The following is a 17,558-nucleotide window of genomic DNA, read 5'->3' as shown; positions in this document are numbered from 1 at the left end:
TTGAGTGACTGAGTCCTTACCCTACCCAGTGTCCAGATTATTGGAGTGCTTTGTCAAACTGCTGCTGCAAGTGGCCAGCTGGGAATTTCTGCCTCTCTTGTTAAATGGACACTTCAGGACATGCTGTAATGATTGTGTTGGTGGAGCAAAAGGCAGGCTGCTCCCAGCTGGCTTTCCTCTTGGCTCAGCTCTGCTGTGCCAGTAGGGCAGCAAGCTCCAGGAGGGTCACTAGAAGGAGCAGTGTGACTTGTCAGAGGGCATTTGACACAGGAACTGCTCCTTTATGTTGAGCACAGGTTGTACAAGGGAGGTTCCTTGCTCTGACTGCCACTCTAAGCCCAGGCTCTTCCCCAAGGTGCTACCAGCTGTGCCTGCCATGGGCTGCACCGTGCCTTCCAGCCCTCGGATGCCTCCTGCATCTGCCAGGCAGGATACATCTACTACGATGAGAGGGGCAGGAAAGATCCTGACAGCAACAGTGACCAGGACTGCAGAGCTCAGGTACAGTCTGGCTTCAAACACAGCTGTGTGACATAGAATCATACAATCAGAGAATCAAGAAGGGCTGGAAGGGACCACTAGGATTACAGGGTTGGAACTGATGATCCTTGTGGTCCCTTCCAACCCTGACTGATTGATTCTATGATTTAATTCCAACCCCCCTGCCATGGGCAGGGACACCTCACACTAGATCAGGCTGGCCAGAGCCTCAGCCAGCCTGGCCTTAAACACCTCCAGGGATGGAGCCTCAACCACCTCCCTGGACAACCCATTCCAGGCTCTCACCACTCTCATGGGGAAGAACTTCCTCCTCACATCCAGTCTGAATTTCCCCACTTCCAGCTTTATTCCATTTCCCCCAGTCCTGTCACTACCTGATAGCCTAAAAAGTCCCTCCCCAGCTTTCTTGTAGCTCCCTTCAGATACTGGACATGCACTCAGCACATTAGGCCCTAGCTCAGAATCATAGAATTGTTTGGGTTGCAAAAGGCTTCTGAGATCATCCAGTCCAACCTTCAACCCAACCCCACCATGGCCACTAAACCATGGCCTCAAGTGCCACATCCACAGGTTTCTTGAACACCTACAGACATGGGGACTCCACCACCTCCCTGGGCAGCCTCTTCCAATTCCTGACCACTCTTGCAGCAAAGAAATTGTTCCTCATCTCCAATCTAACCCTCCCCTGGCACAATTTCAGGCCATTTCCTCTCTATCACCTGAGACTAGGGAGAAGAGCCCAACCCCCACCTCACTCCAACCTCCTTGCAGGGAGCTGTAGAGAGCAATGAGGTCTCCCTTAGCCTCCTCTTCTCCAGGTTGAACACCTCCAGCTCCCTCAGCTGCTCCTCCCCAGCCCTGTTCTCCAGACCCTTCCCCAGCTTTGTTGCCTTTCTCTGGACCCACTGCATCCACTCAATGTCCTTCTTGGACTGAGGGGCCCAAAAGTGAACCCAGGATTTGAGGTTTGGTGTCCAGAGCAGTCTTGGACTGCTGAAGGGAAGGTTGCTCCCAGTCCAGGCTGTGGTCCCAGGGCTGCTTCTATCAGTGATCAGTGTCCCCTGTGCTTGTCATAGGAAGTGCCAAATGTCCTGGGCCCAGATGAACATGTGCAGAAAAGCCAGAGGGTGCACTTGGTTCTCTTTAGGCCCAGTGGAGTTCTGGGCTTCATTGTCTCCAGCACAGATGTTCTGGATGCTTTTCTCACAGAAAGGGGCCCAGAACTGAACCCAGGATTCAAGATGTGTACTCAGCAGTGCCCAGTACAGGGATGTGATCACTTCCCTACTCCTGCTGGCCACACCATTGCTGATCCAGGCCAGGATGTGTGTGCAGCCCAAGCTCAGCTCTCCAGGCTGCTGCAGACATGAGCACATCCTTTACCTGTTTGGTTGAGACCCTTGACCCTTTCCCTGTGGGATGATGGCATTGTCTTCTTGGGATGATGGCATTGTCTTCTTGGGATGATGGCATTGTCTTCTTGGGATGATGGCATTGTCTTCTTCACCAGAACCTTGTGATGCTAAATTCTCAAGGGATGGAGGCAAAGGAGACTTCCATTGCAGGGCTGCAGGGAGCAGCACAGTGTCTTGTTTCATCCCTCCTGCAGGAGTTTGTCTCCACATTGTTGTTATGGAGTTCTTCATAGGACCTGCCTGAGGTAGTTGTGTGGGAAGTGGAATTGCCACGTTTCTTCCACACTTTCCAAGTTACCCTCACATTGAGGAGAAACTTCTTTACTGCGAGGCTGCTGGAGCCCTGGAGCAGGCTGCCCAGAGAGGTTATGGAGTCTCCTCCTCTGGACTCTTTCCAAACCCACCTGGATGTGTTCCTGTGTGACCCTGCTCTGGCAGGGAGGGGGGGTTGGACTCATTTCTCCAGAGGTCCTTCCCAACCTCTACCATTCTGTGATTACCTTCATGTTGAATGTCAGCAACGTGGGTGGGGGATGGAGAGGGTTCTAGGGATGCTGCATCTTGGTGGCAGTGCTGGAGCTTGTCTGAGCCTTGCTGTTGCAGGTGGATGAGCTGTGTGCCCCGGGAGAGGTCCGCCTGGCATCCACACGCCAGTGTGTGTCCCCTGAGCAATTTGACTGCTCTCCTTCTTGTGGACCTGCAGGTGGAGAGATCAATGCAGAGCTGGGCATGTAAGTCTCTCAGGAAGACTCCTTAAGCCCAGCCTCTCGTTAAAAAGCAGTTCACAATTAGTTCTGACTGGCTGAGTTCCTGATGCCACGAGGCCATGCCAGGACAGGGCTGTGGGAGGTGTTTCTGAACAGCTTTTGTGGGTTCATAGAATGATTTGGGTTGGAAGGGATGTTAAAAATCAACCAGTTCCACCCTCCTGCCATGGGCAGGGACATCTCCCACCAGCCCAGGATGCTCAAGGCCTCATCCAACCTGGCCTTGAACACCTCCAGGGAGGGGCATCCACAACCTCCCTGGGCAACCTGTTCTACGATTCTATGTTGTAGCTCTTTGCTGAAGGAGCACCAGAGATCAAGACTTCTTAAGGAGCACAAGTGATCAAGATCTCTTCCCTGCTTTCCAGATGTCACTGCAAGCAGTATGTCTCTGCTGAGGAGCTCTGTGACCAGCTGTGTTTGCTGAGAGCTCCACTGATCTCCTTGGGGTTTGGCATCAACAGAGAGCTGCTTCTGAGGATGAATGAAGGAGAAGTGAGGGTGAGTATGGAATGCTTCCTCCATGTGCATGTCTGGAGAGAGATCTTATCGATTATAGCTGGGGAAAGGGACTCTTGGGGGCCAAAGTAACAGAAGATTGTGAAGATGTGAGCAGAGAGACTCAGAATGTTTTATTACCTAGAGCACTGAACAGGCAGCAGGTGTGTGCATTAGTGAGGAATAACAGAATTATTTGGGTTGGAAAAGGCCTCTAAGATCATCCAGTTCATCCCAAGACCATCCAGTCCAACCCAACCCCACCATGGCCACTAAACCATGGCCCCAAGTGCCATGGCCACATCTTTCTTGAACACCTCCAGGGATGGGGACTCCACCACCTCCCTGGGCAGCCTCTTCCAATCCCTGACCACTCTTGCAGCAAAGAAATTGTTCCTCATCTCCAACCTAACCCTCCCCTGGCACAATTTCAGGCCATTTCCTCTCTATCACCTGAGACTAGGGAGAAGAGCCCAACCCCCACCTCACTCCAACCTCCTTGCAGGGAGCTGTAGAGAGCAATGAGGTCTCCCTCAGCCTCCTCTTCTCCAGGTTGAACACCTCCAGCTCCCTCAGCTGCTCCTCCCCAGCCCTCTTCTCCAGACCCTTCCCCAGCTTTGTTGCCTTTCTCTGGACCCACTGCATCCACTCAATGTCCTTCTTGGACTGAGGGGCCCAAAAGTGAACCCAGGATTTGAGGTTTGGTGTCCAGAGCAGTCTTGGACTGCTGAAGGGAAGGTTGCTCCCAGTCCAGGCTGTGGTCCCAGGGCTGCTTCTATCAGTGATCAGTGTCCCCTGTGCTTGTCATAGGAAGTGCCAAATGTCCTGGGCCCAGATGAACATGTGCAGAAAAGCCAGAGGGTGCACTTGGTTCTCTTTAGGCCCAGTGGAGTTCTGGGCTTCATTGTCTCCAGCACAGATGTTCTGGATGCTTTTCTCACAGGTAAGGTTTGAGAGGCCACCAGAGTAAACCTGACTTCCACTCTGCCTAAGCCTTTCATTGCCTTTCAAGTTGGCACAGCAAGTGGGCAGCGAGTTGGCAGAGAGGGAAATCACTGTCAGCCTCTGCAAGCTGTTTACAAAGCAGGGAGAGATCCTATTTTCTGGAAGTAAATATTGGGGACCTGCACTGTCTGCATGGTTAGCTCCCTGAGCACAAGCAAATAAAGGTTGTAGGACGATTTTTGGCCTTCCAAGGAGCTAGAAGGAAAACTCCATTTGGAGGCAAACCTGTTGGCAAATCTGTGCTTGCTCTTCCACCCCGGCGGCTGCCGCCCCCCTCCTGCTTCACCCCGGCGGCTGCCGCCCCTCTCCTCCTTCACCCCGGCGGCTGCCGCCCCCCTCCTGCTTCACCCCGGAGGCTGCCGCCCCCCTCCTCCTTCACCCCGGAGGCTGCCGCCCCTCTCCTCCTTCACCCCGGAGGCTGCCGCCCCTCTCCTCCTTCACCCCGGAGGCTGCCGCCCCTCTCCTCCTTCACCCCGGAGGCTGCCGCCCCCCTCCTCCTTCACCCCGGAGGCTGCCGCCCCTCTCCTCCTTCACCCCGGAGGCTGCCGCCCCTCTCCTCCTTCACCCCGGAGGCTGCCGCCCCTCTCCTCCTTCACCCCGGCGGCTGCCGCCCCTCTCCTCCTTCACCCCGGAGGCTGCAGCACCCCCCCCACCCCCCCCCCCGCCGGCTGCTCCTCATTTGCAACTGCATGACCGAGAGCAGAATTTGGCCTTGGGAGCTGTAATTGCCCACAGCTCCAAAACAAATCGCTGCTCAGTGCCAAGGGGGAGGTGTTCCCACGTGCTGCTCACCCTGTGGAATTCATCCGGGTTGGTTCTGTTGCCCGTGGCAGGAGATTTTCCATCAGATCAGGTGCTGCAGAAAGGTCGTGGAGTCCAGAGGAGTTCCTCCGAAGCCGTCCATGCCCTGCCCCTGGTTCCTAACCCGATTGTGTGTTTGGAAGCAGGAGACACAATCCTTTTCCAGCTGAGCATCAATTCCCACGGTGAGTGGTGCTGGCTCTGTGTGCTCTTTGCAGACCAATGTGTCCAGACCCCTTTAGAGCAATGACCTCCTTTGGCAGCAGTGCCTGTAGGAGGACATTCCTGCCCCTGCAGACTCCAGCACTTTAGGTTCTGCCAGTGACTCTCCTGCTGTTTCTTACTTTCGGGCTGGATTGCTGTAGGATGAGGGTGGTGGAACACTGGGACAGGTTGCCCAGGGAGGTGGTTGAAGCCCCATCCCTGAAGATATTCAAGGTGAGGCTCGAGAGGGCTCTGGGCAACCGGATCTGGTGGAGCATGTCCCTGCTGACTGCAGAAGGGTTTGGACTGGATGGCCTTTGGAGGCCCCTTTTCAACCCAGCCCATTCTGTGATTCTGGGACTGAGTCTGGGATTCTGAGACTGCTACTGGGGTTCTAGGATAGAGTTCAAAAGTGTTCTCTGCTGGAAAGCAGAAGTCTTTGCTGTGCAGATGCACACCTCAGCTGGCTGAGCTGACACTGCATGGCCCCAGACAAGAAAAGCAGTTGCATAGCTCGTGGCCAGGGCAGTGTCAGCTCCCCCAGCTGCAGTGGGTCAGAGTTACTGACCCTAAGCTGCACTGTCCCCACCCAGATCGTGCCTCCAGCCATTACCCTGTTTACCAGAAGCAGCACCTCTACAACAGCAACCCCAGCTGGGACTTCGGACCCTTCCGAAGGCTGGACCACCTCATCCAGGAGACTCAGCTCAACATCTCCTGGTAAAGCCTGGTGTGAGGAACAATGCATGTACTGTGGGCAGCACTGAGCCTTTCACACAATCAGCAGGTGCTTGGCACTGGCCTGGACATGACTACTCCAAAGCTTGGGGTATTAAGTCCATGTATTGAAACATCATCACAACTGGAGGCTCAAGGAAGCTTGCAGCAGGCCAGCCCCGGGGGCAGCTTGCAGCAGGCCAGCCCCGGGGGCAGCTTGCAGCAGGCCAGCCCCGGGGGCAGCTTGCAGCAGGCCAGCCCCAGAGGCAGCTTGCAGCAGGCCAGCCCTGGGGGCAGCTTGCAACAGGCCAGCCCCAGGGGCAGCTTGCAGCAGGCCCTAGAGGCAGCTTGCAGCAGGCCAGCCCCGGGGAGCAGCTTGCAGCAGGCCAGCCCCCGGGGAGCAGCTTGCATCAGGCCAGCCCCCGGGGAGCAGCTTGCAGCAGGCCAGCCCCAGGGGCAGCTTGCATCATCCTTCCTTCTCCCTTTTAGGTTTGCCCATGTTTTCCTGGAGGCTGGCACCTATGTTTTCAGGGATAGAACCATTCAGGAACGCTTCCTGATAGTGATTGTGAATGAAGGAAACGTGGGCTGTGACCCCAGAGCTGTGCCCTTCCAGCCCTCTTCTCTGTTCCAGCTGGCCAGACATGGGGTTTTGAAGAAGCAGGATCTCAACTTGGCTCCTAACTGGGCTGCTATCACAGGTACAGCCTAAGCACTGAGGTGTCTCTCTTCAGCCTTGATGCTTAGCCAGGCCCTTTCTTGTGCCTGTTTTTAAATACCATCCAAGCACTGCCTTTGTCAGTGCCTTCCTCCTGTGGAGCTTCCCTTCCCAAAGCTCACTGCTGTCTAAGCCAAGAACCTGCCTGTGGTGAAGCTGGAGGAGGGAGATGGTGAGGGAGCAGTTGTCTTTCTTCCCACATCCTGGTTGAGGAATTCAAGTAATTGAAGGCTTTGTGTTTTTTGGCTTGAAAGCAGAAAGTGGTAAAGCAAACTGAAATGAGATGCATCCTTGCAAAGTTCACCAAAGGGTAAACAGGAGGGCAGCTGAGGTCAGAGGCAGAGCTCTGTGTAAGTGCTGTGCATGTGCCAGTCCCTCGTCCAGCAGTGAGAGGACAGCAAAGCAATAGGAATGAAAGAGTGGCCTGCAGATCCTTGCTTTCAGGTAGCTGAAGGTGACAGATCCATTTTCACACAGTCCCAGCATGCCAGGTTGGAAGGGACCCCAAGGATCATCTGTTGCAACCTTTCTAAGTGACAGTAAAGATGCAATGAGCTGGCCTAGCACCCTGGCAAGCTGAGGCTTAAAACTGTCCAGTGTAGGGGAATCCACTGCTCCCCTTGGGACATGATTCCAGTGTCTGATTGTTCCCATCTTCTCTTTGGAGGCCAAAGGGAATCTCCCCAGCAGTAACTTGTCCCCATCACCCCTTGTCTTTTCCTCCTGGTCAAAAGAAAGTCTCCATCCCTCTGGTAGCCACCCTTTATCTACACCTCCGTGGTATTAAGGTCTCCCCTCAGCCTTTCCTCCTCCTTTTGAATCTGTTGCTCTTTCCAAGGACTTTCAGGGCTGGTCATTTGCCCTCCTAGCCCCTAAGAAAACACTAATCATAGAATCACAGAATTGTTAGGGTTGGAAGGGACCTCAAGGCTCAGCCAGTTCCAACCCCCCTGCCATGGGCAGGGACACCTCACACCAGAACAGGTTGCCCAGAGCCACATCCAGCCTGGCCTTAAAAACCTTCAGGGATGAGGCTTCCACCACCTCCCTGGGCAACCTCTGCCAGTCTCTCACCACCCTCATGGGGAAGAACTTCTTCCTAAGCCATTCCAAGGACGGGAGGTGGTTCTGTCCAGCTGTGGATATCAGATGAACCCAGGATGGCAGTGTGTGTGTGTGCTCTCTGTGTGCAGAAAGATGCAAGTGCAGAGCATCCAGGGGAGAAGCAGCAGCCTGGGTGATGAATGTGAAAGCTGCTGACTGTTGGGTGTGTGTGGGAGGGGAGGGCCTTCGCTGATGGGTGGAAGGGGGATGGTGCTGTTGATGCACACAGCTTCCTGTGCTCTCCTTTCTTGCCTTCCCCAGCGGTTCTCTTTGTTTTGGGCTTCCTGATTGTGATGCTGGCGACTCTGGCTGTAGTGCTGCAGCCTGCTGTCCCCATGGTTAGCCCCCTGAAGAGCTGGAAGCCACGATGGAGGAGCCTGGGTGAGCCACACATCCCAGCAGAGTACATCCTCCTCAAGGACAGGTAAACTGCCTCTGTGTGGCAGGCAGCAGCTGCTCACACCCTGACACCACAAACCCATGTCCTGCTGCAGTCCCCAGAGCTGGTGCTTCCTCAGTCCACTCAGTTTCTAGCTGCACAGGGAGTTTCTTGGCATTGTCCAGGAGTTTCTTGGCATTATCCAGGAGTTTCTTGGCATTATCCAGGAGTTTCTCAGAACTACAGACAGCAGTACAAGTTAGAGGCTGCCCTGCTGGAAAGCAGCTCCACAGAGAAGGACCTTGGAGTGCTGGTGGGCAGCAAGTTCTGCATGGGGCAGCAATCTGCCCTTGTGGCCAAGAAAGCCAATGGGATCCTGGGGTGCAGCAAGAAAAGTGTGGCCAGCAGGGCTGGGGAGGTTCTCCTCCTCCTCTACTCTGCCCTGCTGAGGCCACACCTGCAATCCTGTGTCCAATTTTGGGCTCCCCAGTTCAAGAGGATCTGCTGGAGAGAGTCTAAGGGAGAGCCATGAGGGTGATCAGGGGACTTGAGCATCTCCCCTGCAAAGAGAAGACTGAGAGGGGATCTGATCAATGTCTATCAATAGCTGAGGGGTGGGGGGTAAGGGGAGGGGGCCAGGCTCTGGAATAAGCCAAGGAACACCAGGTACAAGCTTGAACACAGAAGATTTCAGCTCAACATGAGGAGAAACTTCTTTGGGGTGAGGGTGACAGAGCCCTGGAGCAGGCTGCCCAGGGGGGTTGTGGAGTCTCCTTCTCTGGAGCCTTTCCAACCCCACCTGGATGCATTCCTGTGCAGACTACCCTGGGTGCTCCTGCTCTGGCAGGGGGGGTTGGACTGGATGATCTCTGGAGGTCCCTTCCAACCTCTAATGTACTGTGAGCCTCCAGCTCTCTTCCAGGGTAGGGTGGAGCAGCTCTGTTGTGGTTTTTTATTGCCTGAATTACCTGCCCTGCCCTTCCTCTGCATGTCCTGACTCCAAGATCTAGACAAGAAACCTCTCCTCCTGCTTGAGCTGGGCTAGGGGCACTGCAGGGTTTGATTTTGCTGAGAAAAATGAAATCCTCTTCACCCTCTTCTGTCATTCCCTCCAGCCTTCAGTTCTATCAGACAGTTGGTCCTCGTGGTTCTGGAGCAGATGCTGACTCTGGAGAGAAAGGAGCTGCACACAATGCAGGTGAAGTGCTCTGCCAGCCCCAGGTGTTCTCCCACTGGCTTCTTCCCTCTTGCTCCCCATTGTCTCCTGTTAGCTCTTTAGTTTTGATGCCTCCTCACTCATCCAGAGACTTGTGCAGACACAAGAGGTGACACAGACACTTTGCCTGCTCTGCACCTGCATCTTTCTGCACATTTACACACAGAGAGCACACACACACTGCCATCCTGGGTTCATTTGATATCCACAGCTGGACAGAACCACCTGCTGTCCTTGGAATGTGTTAGGAAGAAATTCTTCACTGTGAGGGTGGTGAGAGACTGGCAGAGGTTGCCCAGGGAGGTGGTGGAAGCCTCATCCCTGGAGGGTTTTGCAGCCAGGCTGGATGTGGCTGTGAGCAACCTGCTGTGGTGTGAGGTGTCCCTGCCCATGGCAGGGGGTTGGAACTGGCTGAGCCTTGAGGTCCCTTCTAACCCTAACAATTCTGTGATTAGTGTTTTCTTAGGGGCTAGGAGGGCAAATGACCAGCCCTGAAAGTCCTTGGAAAGAGCAACAGATTCAAAAGGAGGAGGAAAGGCTGAGGGGAGACCTTAATACCATGGAGGTGTAGACAAAGGGTGGCTACCAGGGGGATGGAGACTCCCTTTTGACCAGGAGGAAAAGACAAGGGGTGATGGGGACAAGTTACTGCTGGGGAGATTCCCTTTGGACTCCAAAAGATAATTTTTCCCCGTGAGCACAGTCAGACATTGGAATCATCTCCCAAGAGGAGCAGTGGAGTCCCCTGCACTGAACAGTTTTAAGCCTCAGCTTGCCAGGGTGCTGGGCCAGCTCATTCCAACTGCACCATCACCCTGAAAGGTTGGACCAGAGGATCCTTGGTGGCAGGGTCCCTTCCAACCTGGCATTCTGAGATGCTGGGAGGAAAATAAAACCTCTAAAGGTCTTTCCTTGGGTTCATCTGTTGGTCATTATTCACTGGAGGCACAGCACTCTTTTTCTGGGGGCTAAAGGACTTGCTCTTGTCTGCAGCAGCCTGGGCAGCTGAGCACAGACTGCACACACATCCTGCCTGCATCAGGAACAGAGTGGCCAGCAGGAGCAGGGGAGTGATTGTGCCCATGCAGGTGGGCACTGGTGAGGTCACAACCTCCTCTTGAGAATTTCCAGATGCTCTCCAAGTACAGCAGGTCCAGAGCCCAGCAGATGGCACCATCTAGTGCTGCTGGGCAGAGCTCCTGGAGAAGCAGCACCCTGGCAAGTTTGCTGTGCAAGTTAGGAGCTGATAGTAACACTCTGTCACCCTCCCCCTCCCTGGCAAGTTAGACCTTCTCTTGCCTTTTGCCTTCTCCACAGTGCACAGAATGCTGTTGGCTGCTGTGGTGGAGGTTTAGGCTGTGCCTTTATTTTTTTTTTTTTTTTCCACAGATCTTGACCAGAAAGTGACAGAATGTAAATGAATCACTCTTGGGTGTAAAAAAGGAAAATAATGATCGTTCTAACCAGTCCCATGGGAAGAGATAATGGATTTAAACTCCTTGTGCAGAACAATCTCTCTCTCTTCTCTCCTCTTTGCTCTGGGAGATACTTACTGTGTGCTTCTGCTGCCTTCTGCTGGACCTTGGCTGCATTGTTTTGGCTAAGTTCTAACTCCTCTCTGCTTCTTTCTCTTGTCCCTTTGTGTACAGGAGGGTAAGGGGAAGCAGGGGAGAGAATCTATTATCTTCCCCCTGGTCTTTAGCCAGGGGGAGGTCCTTGTGCTGTTCATTAATTGGAAATCCCTGTGAATATTGTAAATCTTGACTATTTTGTACCTATTCATTGCATTCCATTGTAGTCTGGCTTGTAAATAGAGCTTCCATTTGCTTCCAACTGAGCTGGTCTGGAAAATTTAATGGGGGGGTGGGTTAAAAATCCCCCCCCCCCAACATTAACTTAAGCAGACCAGCTCAGTTTGGAAGTAAATGAGAGCTGCATTTGCAAGCCAAGCTGCAATCTATAATGGAATGCAATGAATAGGTACAAAATATACAATATTTACAGGGATTTACAATTAGCAAACAGCCAAAGAGCAGGGGAGCTGCAACAGCTTCTCTCTCCCTGCCTCCCCCTTATCCCCCTGGACTCAAGGGATAAGAGAGAGAAGCAGAGATGTTAGACTTAGCCAAAATAAAAGGGATGCAGCCAAGGTCAAGCAGTTAACATTTCCCAGCCTGAAGTAAGAAGAGAGCAAAATTGTTTTGGGAACCAAACCTTATGGGAGATCTCTCTCCAAATGGAATTGTTTAGAATGGCCATTCCTTTCTTTTTTACCCCCGAGAGTGACTGATTCACATTTTCACTACTTTCTGCTCAAGAGCTGTGAAAAATTTTTAAGGCATAGCCTAAAACAACCACGTCTTAGGGGGGGAAATTTCAACACCCCCACATCTGCTATGGGCAGGAAATGAGAAGAGGCTTGGAGGGCAATGTTCCAGTGTGGGCCCTGCCTGCTGTGTTTCAGAAGAGCACTTCCAGGTGCTGAGGCTGCTGGAGGATTTCAGTGTCCGCACCCTCTACGACAAGCTGGAGGATCAGAACCTGCACCTGGCAGCTCAGCTGGCAAAGCACAGGAGGGAGGTCTTGGTGTTCTACCAAGGAATCAGCCAGCAGCTCCAGAGTCTCATGGTCAGTGGAAGGAAGAGCTGAGAGAAGAGAGTCTTGGAAGAGTGAAATTCGGAAGCTGAATGGGACTGGAGGTGCAGTTTCAGGAGGGGTAGAGCTTACCTCCTGTGGTACCTTGCTCTGGCATAGAATTGTTAAACCAACCTCCAGTCTAAATGCAGGCTGGGTGGAGAATGGCTTGACAGCAGTCCTGAAGAGGAGGCCTTGGGGGTGTCAGGTGGTGACAAACTCCCCAGGAGGCAGCAGTGGTCCCTGGCAGCCCAGAGCCAGCTGAGTGCTGAGCTGCATCCAGAGCAGGGAGAGAGCAGCACAGGGAGGGGATTCTGCCCCTCTGCTCTGCTCTGCTCAGACCCCACCTGCAGCACTGCCTCCAGCTCTGGGGCCCCCAGCACAAGAAGGACCTGGAGCTGAGGGAGAGGCTCCAGAGGAGGTCACCAAGATGATCAGAGGGCTGAGAACCTCCCCTGTGGGGACAGGCTGAGAGAGTTGGGGCTGAGAAGAGAAGGCTTTAGGGAGACCTCAGAGCAGCCTTCCAGTACCTGAAGGGGCTCCAGGAGAGCTGGGGAGGGACTTTGGCCAAGGGCTGGGAGTGCCAGGATGAGGAACAATGGCTTTGAGCTGGGAGAGGGGAGAGTGAGAGTGGAGATGAGGAAGAAATTGTTGAGAGTGAGGGTGGGGAGAGACTGGCACAGGTTGCCCAGGGAGGCTGTGGCTGTCTCCTCCCTGGAGGTGTTCAAGGCCAGGCTGGATGTGTCCTCGAAGATCCTGTGCTGGTGGGAGGTGTCCCTGCCCATGGCAGGGGGTTGGGACCGGATGATCTTTAAGGTCCCTTCCAACCCAACCCATTCTGTGGTTCTATTCTGATGTGAGAGGCAGGATGTGCAATGAGTGGTTTATGAGGCATTCAGAGTCCAATACTGCTCCTTTCTGGAAACAGGACCTGGTGCAAGCAATGGACTCTGAAGGCTTGAAAAGCTTTGCCAGGCAAAGGATTTATGAGAACAAACCTGAAGACAGCAGCTGGGCAGCAATGGGTGTTGAACAGTGTGATGAACCCTACAGCAACAACTCCCAAGCAGGTGAGAGAACCAGAATGCAGAGCAAGAGGGAAGCAGAGTGGAAAGGTCACATCAGCAGACTGGTTAAAAAAAGGCATGGCTCAGACCCATGAGAAGAGACCCCAGAAGGTCTGGATCAGCAATGGTGTGGCCAGCAGGAATAGGGAAGTGATGGAACCCCTGGACTGGGAACTGGTGAGGCCACACCTGGAGTCCAGGGCTCAGTTCTGAGCCTCTCACTCCAAGAAGGACATTGAGAGGCTGGAGCAGGTCTAGAGAAGGGCAACAAAGCTGTGGAAGGGTCTGGAGAGGGCTGGGGAGGAGCAGCTGAGGGAGCTGGGGGTGTTGAGCCTGGAGAAGAGGAGGCTGAGGGAGACCTCATTGCTCTCTGCAGCTCCCTGAGAGGAGGTTGCAGTGAAATGGGGGTTGGGTTCTTCTCTCTAGTCTCAGGTGAGAAAAGGAAAGGAAATAACCTAAAACTGTGCCAGGGGAGGTTCAGGTTGGAGATGAGCAACAATTTTTTGCTGCCAGAGTGGTCAGGGATCGGAAGAGGCTGCCCAGGGAGGTGGTGGAGTCCCCATCCCTGGAGATGTTCAAGGAACCTGTGGCTATGGCACTTGGGGCCATGGTTTGGTGTCCATGGTGGGGTTGGGTTCCTGGTTGGACTGGAGGATCTCAGAGGCCTTTTCCTACATAACCAGTCCTATGATTCTATGATTTTATGATTGTGCCTTCAAGTGTTGTAGTTCTGCAAGAACTGGCAGCTGTCCTCATGTGAGTGGAAGGAGAGGGCAGCTCTGTGTCAGCTTGGGAACAGGGGAGCATGGAGCTAGTTGGAAGTGGTACAGCATGAGGCACCTTGTGGCTCTCTTGGGGTGTTTCCAAAGCAAGGTTCCCTCTCTTGGTTTTGCTCTGGTTTTGTTCTGTGGAAGTCCATTCAAACTGCTTCTTGGGTTCATTAGATCCTCCATGGCAAGAGGCTACACAGCTCATGAAAACTCTGGAAACACTGCTTGGGAATGCCCTGGGTAAGAAGGAGGCTGTGAAACCAGGGATGGAGCAGGAGCTCCAAGGTCAGGATGTGGTGGCAGAGGTACCCTTGCTGGACAGCCTGCTCAGTGAAAGTCAGTCAGAAGCAGTGGAAGAGCAGGTGAGTTGCAGGTGGCTGTTCCTGGGCCAGCTCTCACCTTTCTGCTAGTTTTTCCTCTTTAACTCTTGGGTTTTTTTTCTGTCCCACAGGGTCAGGAGCTGCCTCAGCAGTGTGAGCTCAGCAGTAGGAGTGATGTTTTCTTCAGCTTGCCCGGGCAGGAGGGGCATGGTAAGGACAATGACTGGGTTGGGGGTGCCATGGGTGCTCTTCAGAGACCCCAGCAGAAGGCTGGAGTCTAGGTTAGGAGGGAGCAGGTGTGAGTGCTAGCAGAGAATAGCTGATTGCTTCCTGCCATTTCTGTGCTTTCTTACTTTCACAGACATTTTTTGGGGGGGGAGGTTATGTGGACAACTCCATTTTCTCCAGTGCAGGAAAGCTACTTCTGCCTCCTTTATTCCTCTGTGAGAGGGATCATAGAATTGTCTGGGTTGGGAAAGCCCTCTGAGATCATCCAGTCCAACCATCAACCCAACACCACCATGGCCACTAAACCATGGCCCCAGGTGCCACAGCCACACATTTCTTGAACATCTCCAGGGATGGTGGTGGACCACAAAGATGATCCAAGGGCTGGAGCAGCTCTGCTGTAAGGACGGGCTGAGGGAGCTGGGGGTGTTCAGCCTGGAGAAGAGAAGGCTTCAGGGGGACCTTAGAGCTGCCTCTCAGTACCTGAAGGAATCCTACAGGAAGGGACTTCTCATGAGGGTGTCTGGAGACAGGACAGGGGGGAATGGTTTGGAGCTGAGGGAGAGCAAGGTTAGACTGGAGCTGAGGGAGAAGTCCTTCAGTATGAGAGTGGTGAGACTCTGGAACAGGCTGCCCAAGGAGGCTGTGGATTTTAATCTCTGGAGGTGTTCAAGACCAGTGTGGATGAGGCCTTGATGAGCCAAGTTGAGATCCCCCCATGGCAGGGGGGTTGGAGTAACTGATCTCTGAGGTCCCTTCCAACCTCAACCATTGCATGACTAAGCCTCCCCTGGTGCAGTTTACAGACACTTCACAGCCCTCTCTTGCAGGGCAGAGATTTGATGCCATTGCCCTGATGTGAACATGAGGAGGTCAGGAAAATTCTGCTCTGTGATCCTCCCAGCCTCAGGCTGGGCATTGATTCTGCTCAGACCCACATCTCCTGGTGCCAGCATGGGTGTTGCAGTCATCCAGCCCTGCAGACCCTCTTCTTTCTTTAGGCTTAAAAGTGCCCCTCTGTTCTCAGCAGGTCCAGATCTCCAGCTGCCTCCTCTGAGTTGGAGGTGGAGGGCCTGACAGCAGCTTCCCCCCCTGCCAAGACTCTCTGGGAGACCAGGCAAGCTTTGGTGAATCTACAGCACCCTTCAGGCCTTGTGAATCCAGCTGCCAAAGCTTCCTCTGCATTGTAGTTTCTCTTTCCCTAGAGGGAATCATTGAATCAAAAATTTTCTGGGGTTGAAAGAGACCTCTGAGATCCTCCAGCCCAAGCATCAACCCAACACCACCATAACCATCAAACTATGTCCTCAGCTGCCATGGCCACAGGATTCTTGAACACCTCCAGGGATGGGGACTCCACCACCTCCCTGGGCAGCCTGTGCCAGTGCCCTGGTGTGTACCCTGTAAAGAAAGCTCAGTGCCAGCTGGGCATGGGGAGGAATTGTCTTGGCAGCACTCTCTGTTTAGAGTGTAATGAACTCTGAAAATCACAGAACCTTAGAATTGTTTGGGTTGGAAAAGGCCTCTAAGATCCTCCAGTCCAACATCAACCCAACCCCACCATGGCCATCAAACTATGTCCCCAGCTGCCACAGGGTTCTTGAACACCTCCAGGGATGGGGACTCCACCACCTCCCTGGGCAGCCTGTGCCAATCCCTGACCACTCTTGCAGCAAAGAAATTGTTCCTCATCTCCAAACTAACTCTCAACTGGATAGGATGGAGGATTACAGAAGGTGGGGAGAGAAGTTGTCTTGGTAAAACCTGCTCACAAATGTCTGTTGTTGAGCTTCAGGTGATTAAAAGCAGTCACCAGCAGGTCCACAAGCAGAGGAAGGTGCTTGACTAATTCACACTTCTTGCTCTCAGTGGCTTCTTACACAAACAGAGGATTTTTCTCTCTTAGCAGCCCGTTTGTCAGAGCTCTTTTGCTCATCACAGAAGGTTTCTGGGGGGGAAAAAAAATCAAAAATATTGGAAGGCAGCAAGGATCTGTGATCTTAGGAAGCAATTTAGCAGCCAGAGAAGGAGACCCCTTGGTTCTCTTTCTGTGCTGCTTTATTCAAGTGAATAAACAGAGTTAAAAGAAGCCAGGCTGGCTCCTGAACTGAATGTTTTCCTCAAGCCTCTGCTGAATTTTTCGATGCTTCAAGTCTGAAATTATTAATGGTGTGGTTTGGGTGTAATTCTGGATGGCTCATTTGCATCAGTTTGCAATTCAGACAGTGAGAGCTTTGCAGAGAGGCCAGGCTGTGCCATCAGCCTCCAGTCACTGAGTCAGAGTTCAGGTCTGGCAGCAGATGCTGCCCTGGGTTTATGCCCACTGGGCTAGGCTGCCCCAGTGGTGGCACAGCAGCCCCTTGCTGCTGCCCACTGAGTGTGCACTCTGCTTTGCTTTTGGATTTCTGCCACAGACACCAAACATCAAGCAAGCCTGGGGAGCTCAGCCCTCTTCTGAGCTGCTGGAGCCTTGGGCCATGAAGAGGGATGAAGCTCTGCTGCTGGAGAGGAGCTGCCTGGCTCAGAGAGTTGAAGAGACTGAAGCAGAAGCATTTCATCTTCTGCAGAGTGCTCATTTCCCTGAGGAACCTTGGCAGTGGCTGAAGGTAGCTCATGAGTGTCTGCAGATGGAGCTGCAGGGCCTGAAGTCTCAGAAGAGCTCTGTTTAGTTAGATATGGACTTGGTCAAGCATGCAATGAATAATCCATGCTCTGTTTGCTTAACCTGGCTGATGTACTTTCACACTTGCCCCAGATTAGTGATAATTTGCAGGCTTGGGAAGGAAGCTGAAGTCCTGACACTGTTTACTAATTGTATAATTGTCTTAGAGTCAATAAAGAGGTGAGGCCATGAATGGCAAAGGAGCCTCTGATTTATCAGTGCATTCTCTACAACCTTTGTCATCTGTGATGCAAAAAGGATACTTGGGAGGGTTTCTCAAATGTAGCTCAGAGCCACACTTCTCCTGTGTGATCTGCTCTAGGTGACTGGATGATCTCTCCAGCTCCCTTCCAGCCCCTAAACATTCTGTGACTTAAAGATCATCCAGTTCCAACCCCCTCTGCCATGGGCAGGGATATCTCTACCTCTTCTGTGCATGTTTTCAATATCCTCATGTTGATCTCAGGAAAAGAGACCTTCCAGGGACCTCGAAGGTCTCTAAAGATGTGATTTTTTTTTTTTTTTTGAGCAAAGTGTTACTGCTATTTCCAG

This window comes from Indicator indicator, chromosome 34 (assembly GCF_027791375.1).
Source record: "Indicator indicator isolate 239-I01 chromosome 34, UM_Iind_1.1, whole genome shotgun sequence".
Taxonomy (NCBI): domain Eukaryota; kingdom Metazoa; phylum Chordata; class Aves; order Piciformes; family Indicatoridae; genus Indicator; species Indicator indicator.
Note: the sequence above shows the minus strand (reverse complement) of the source record.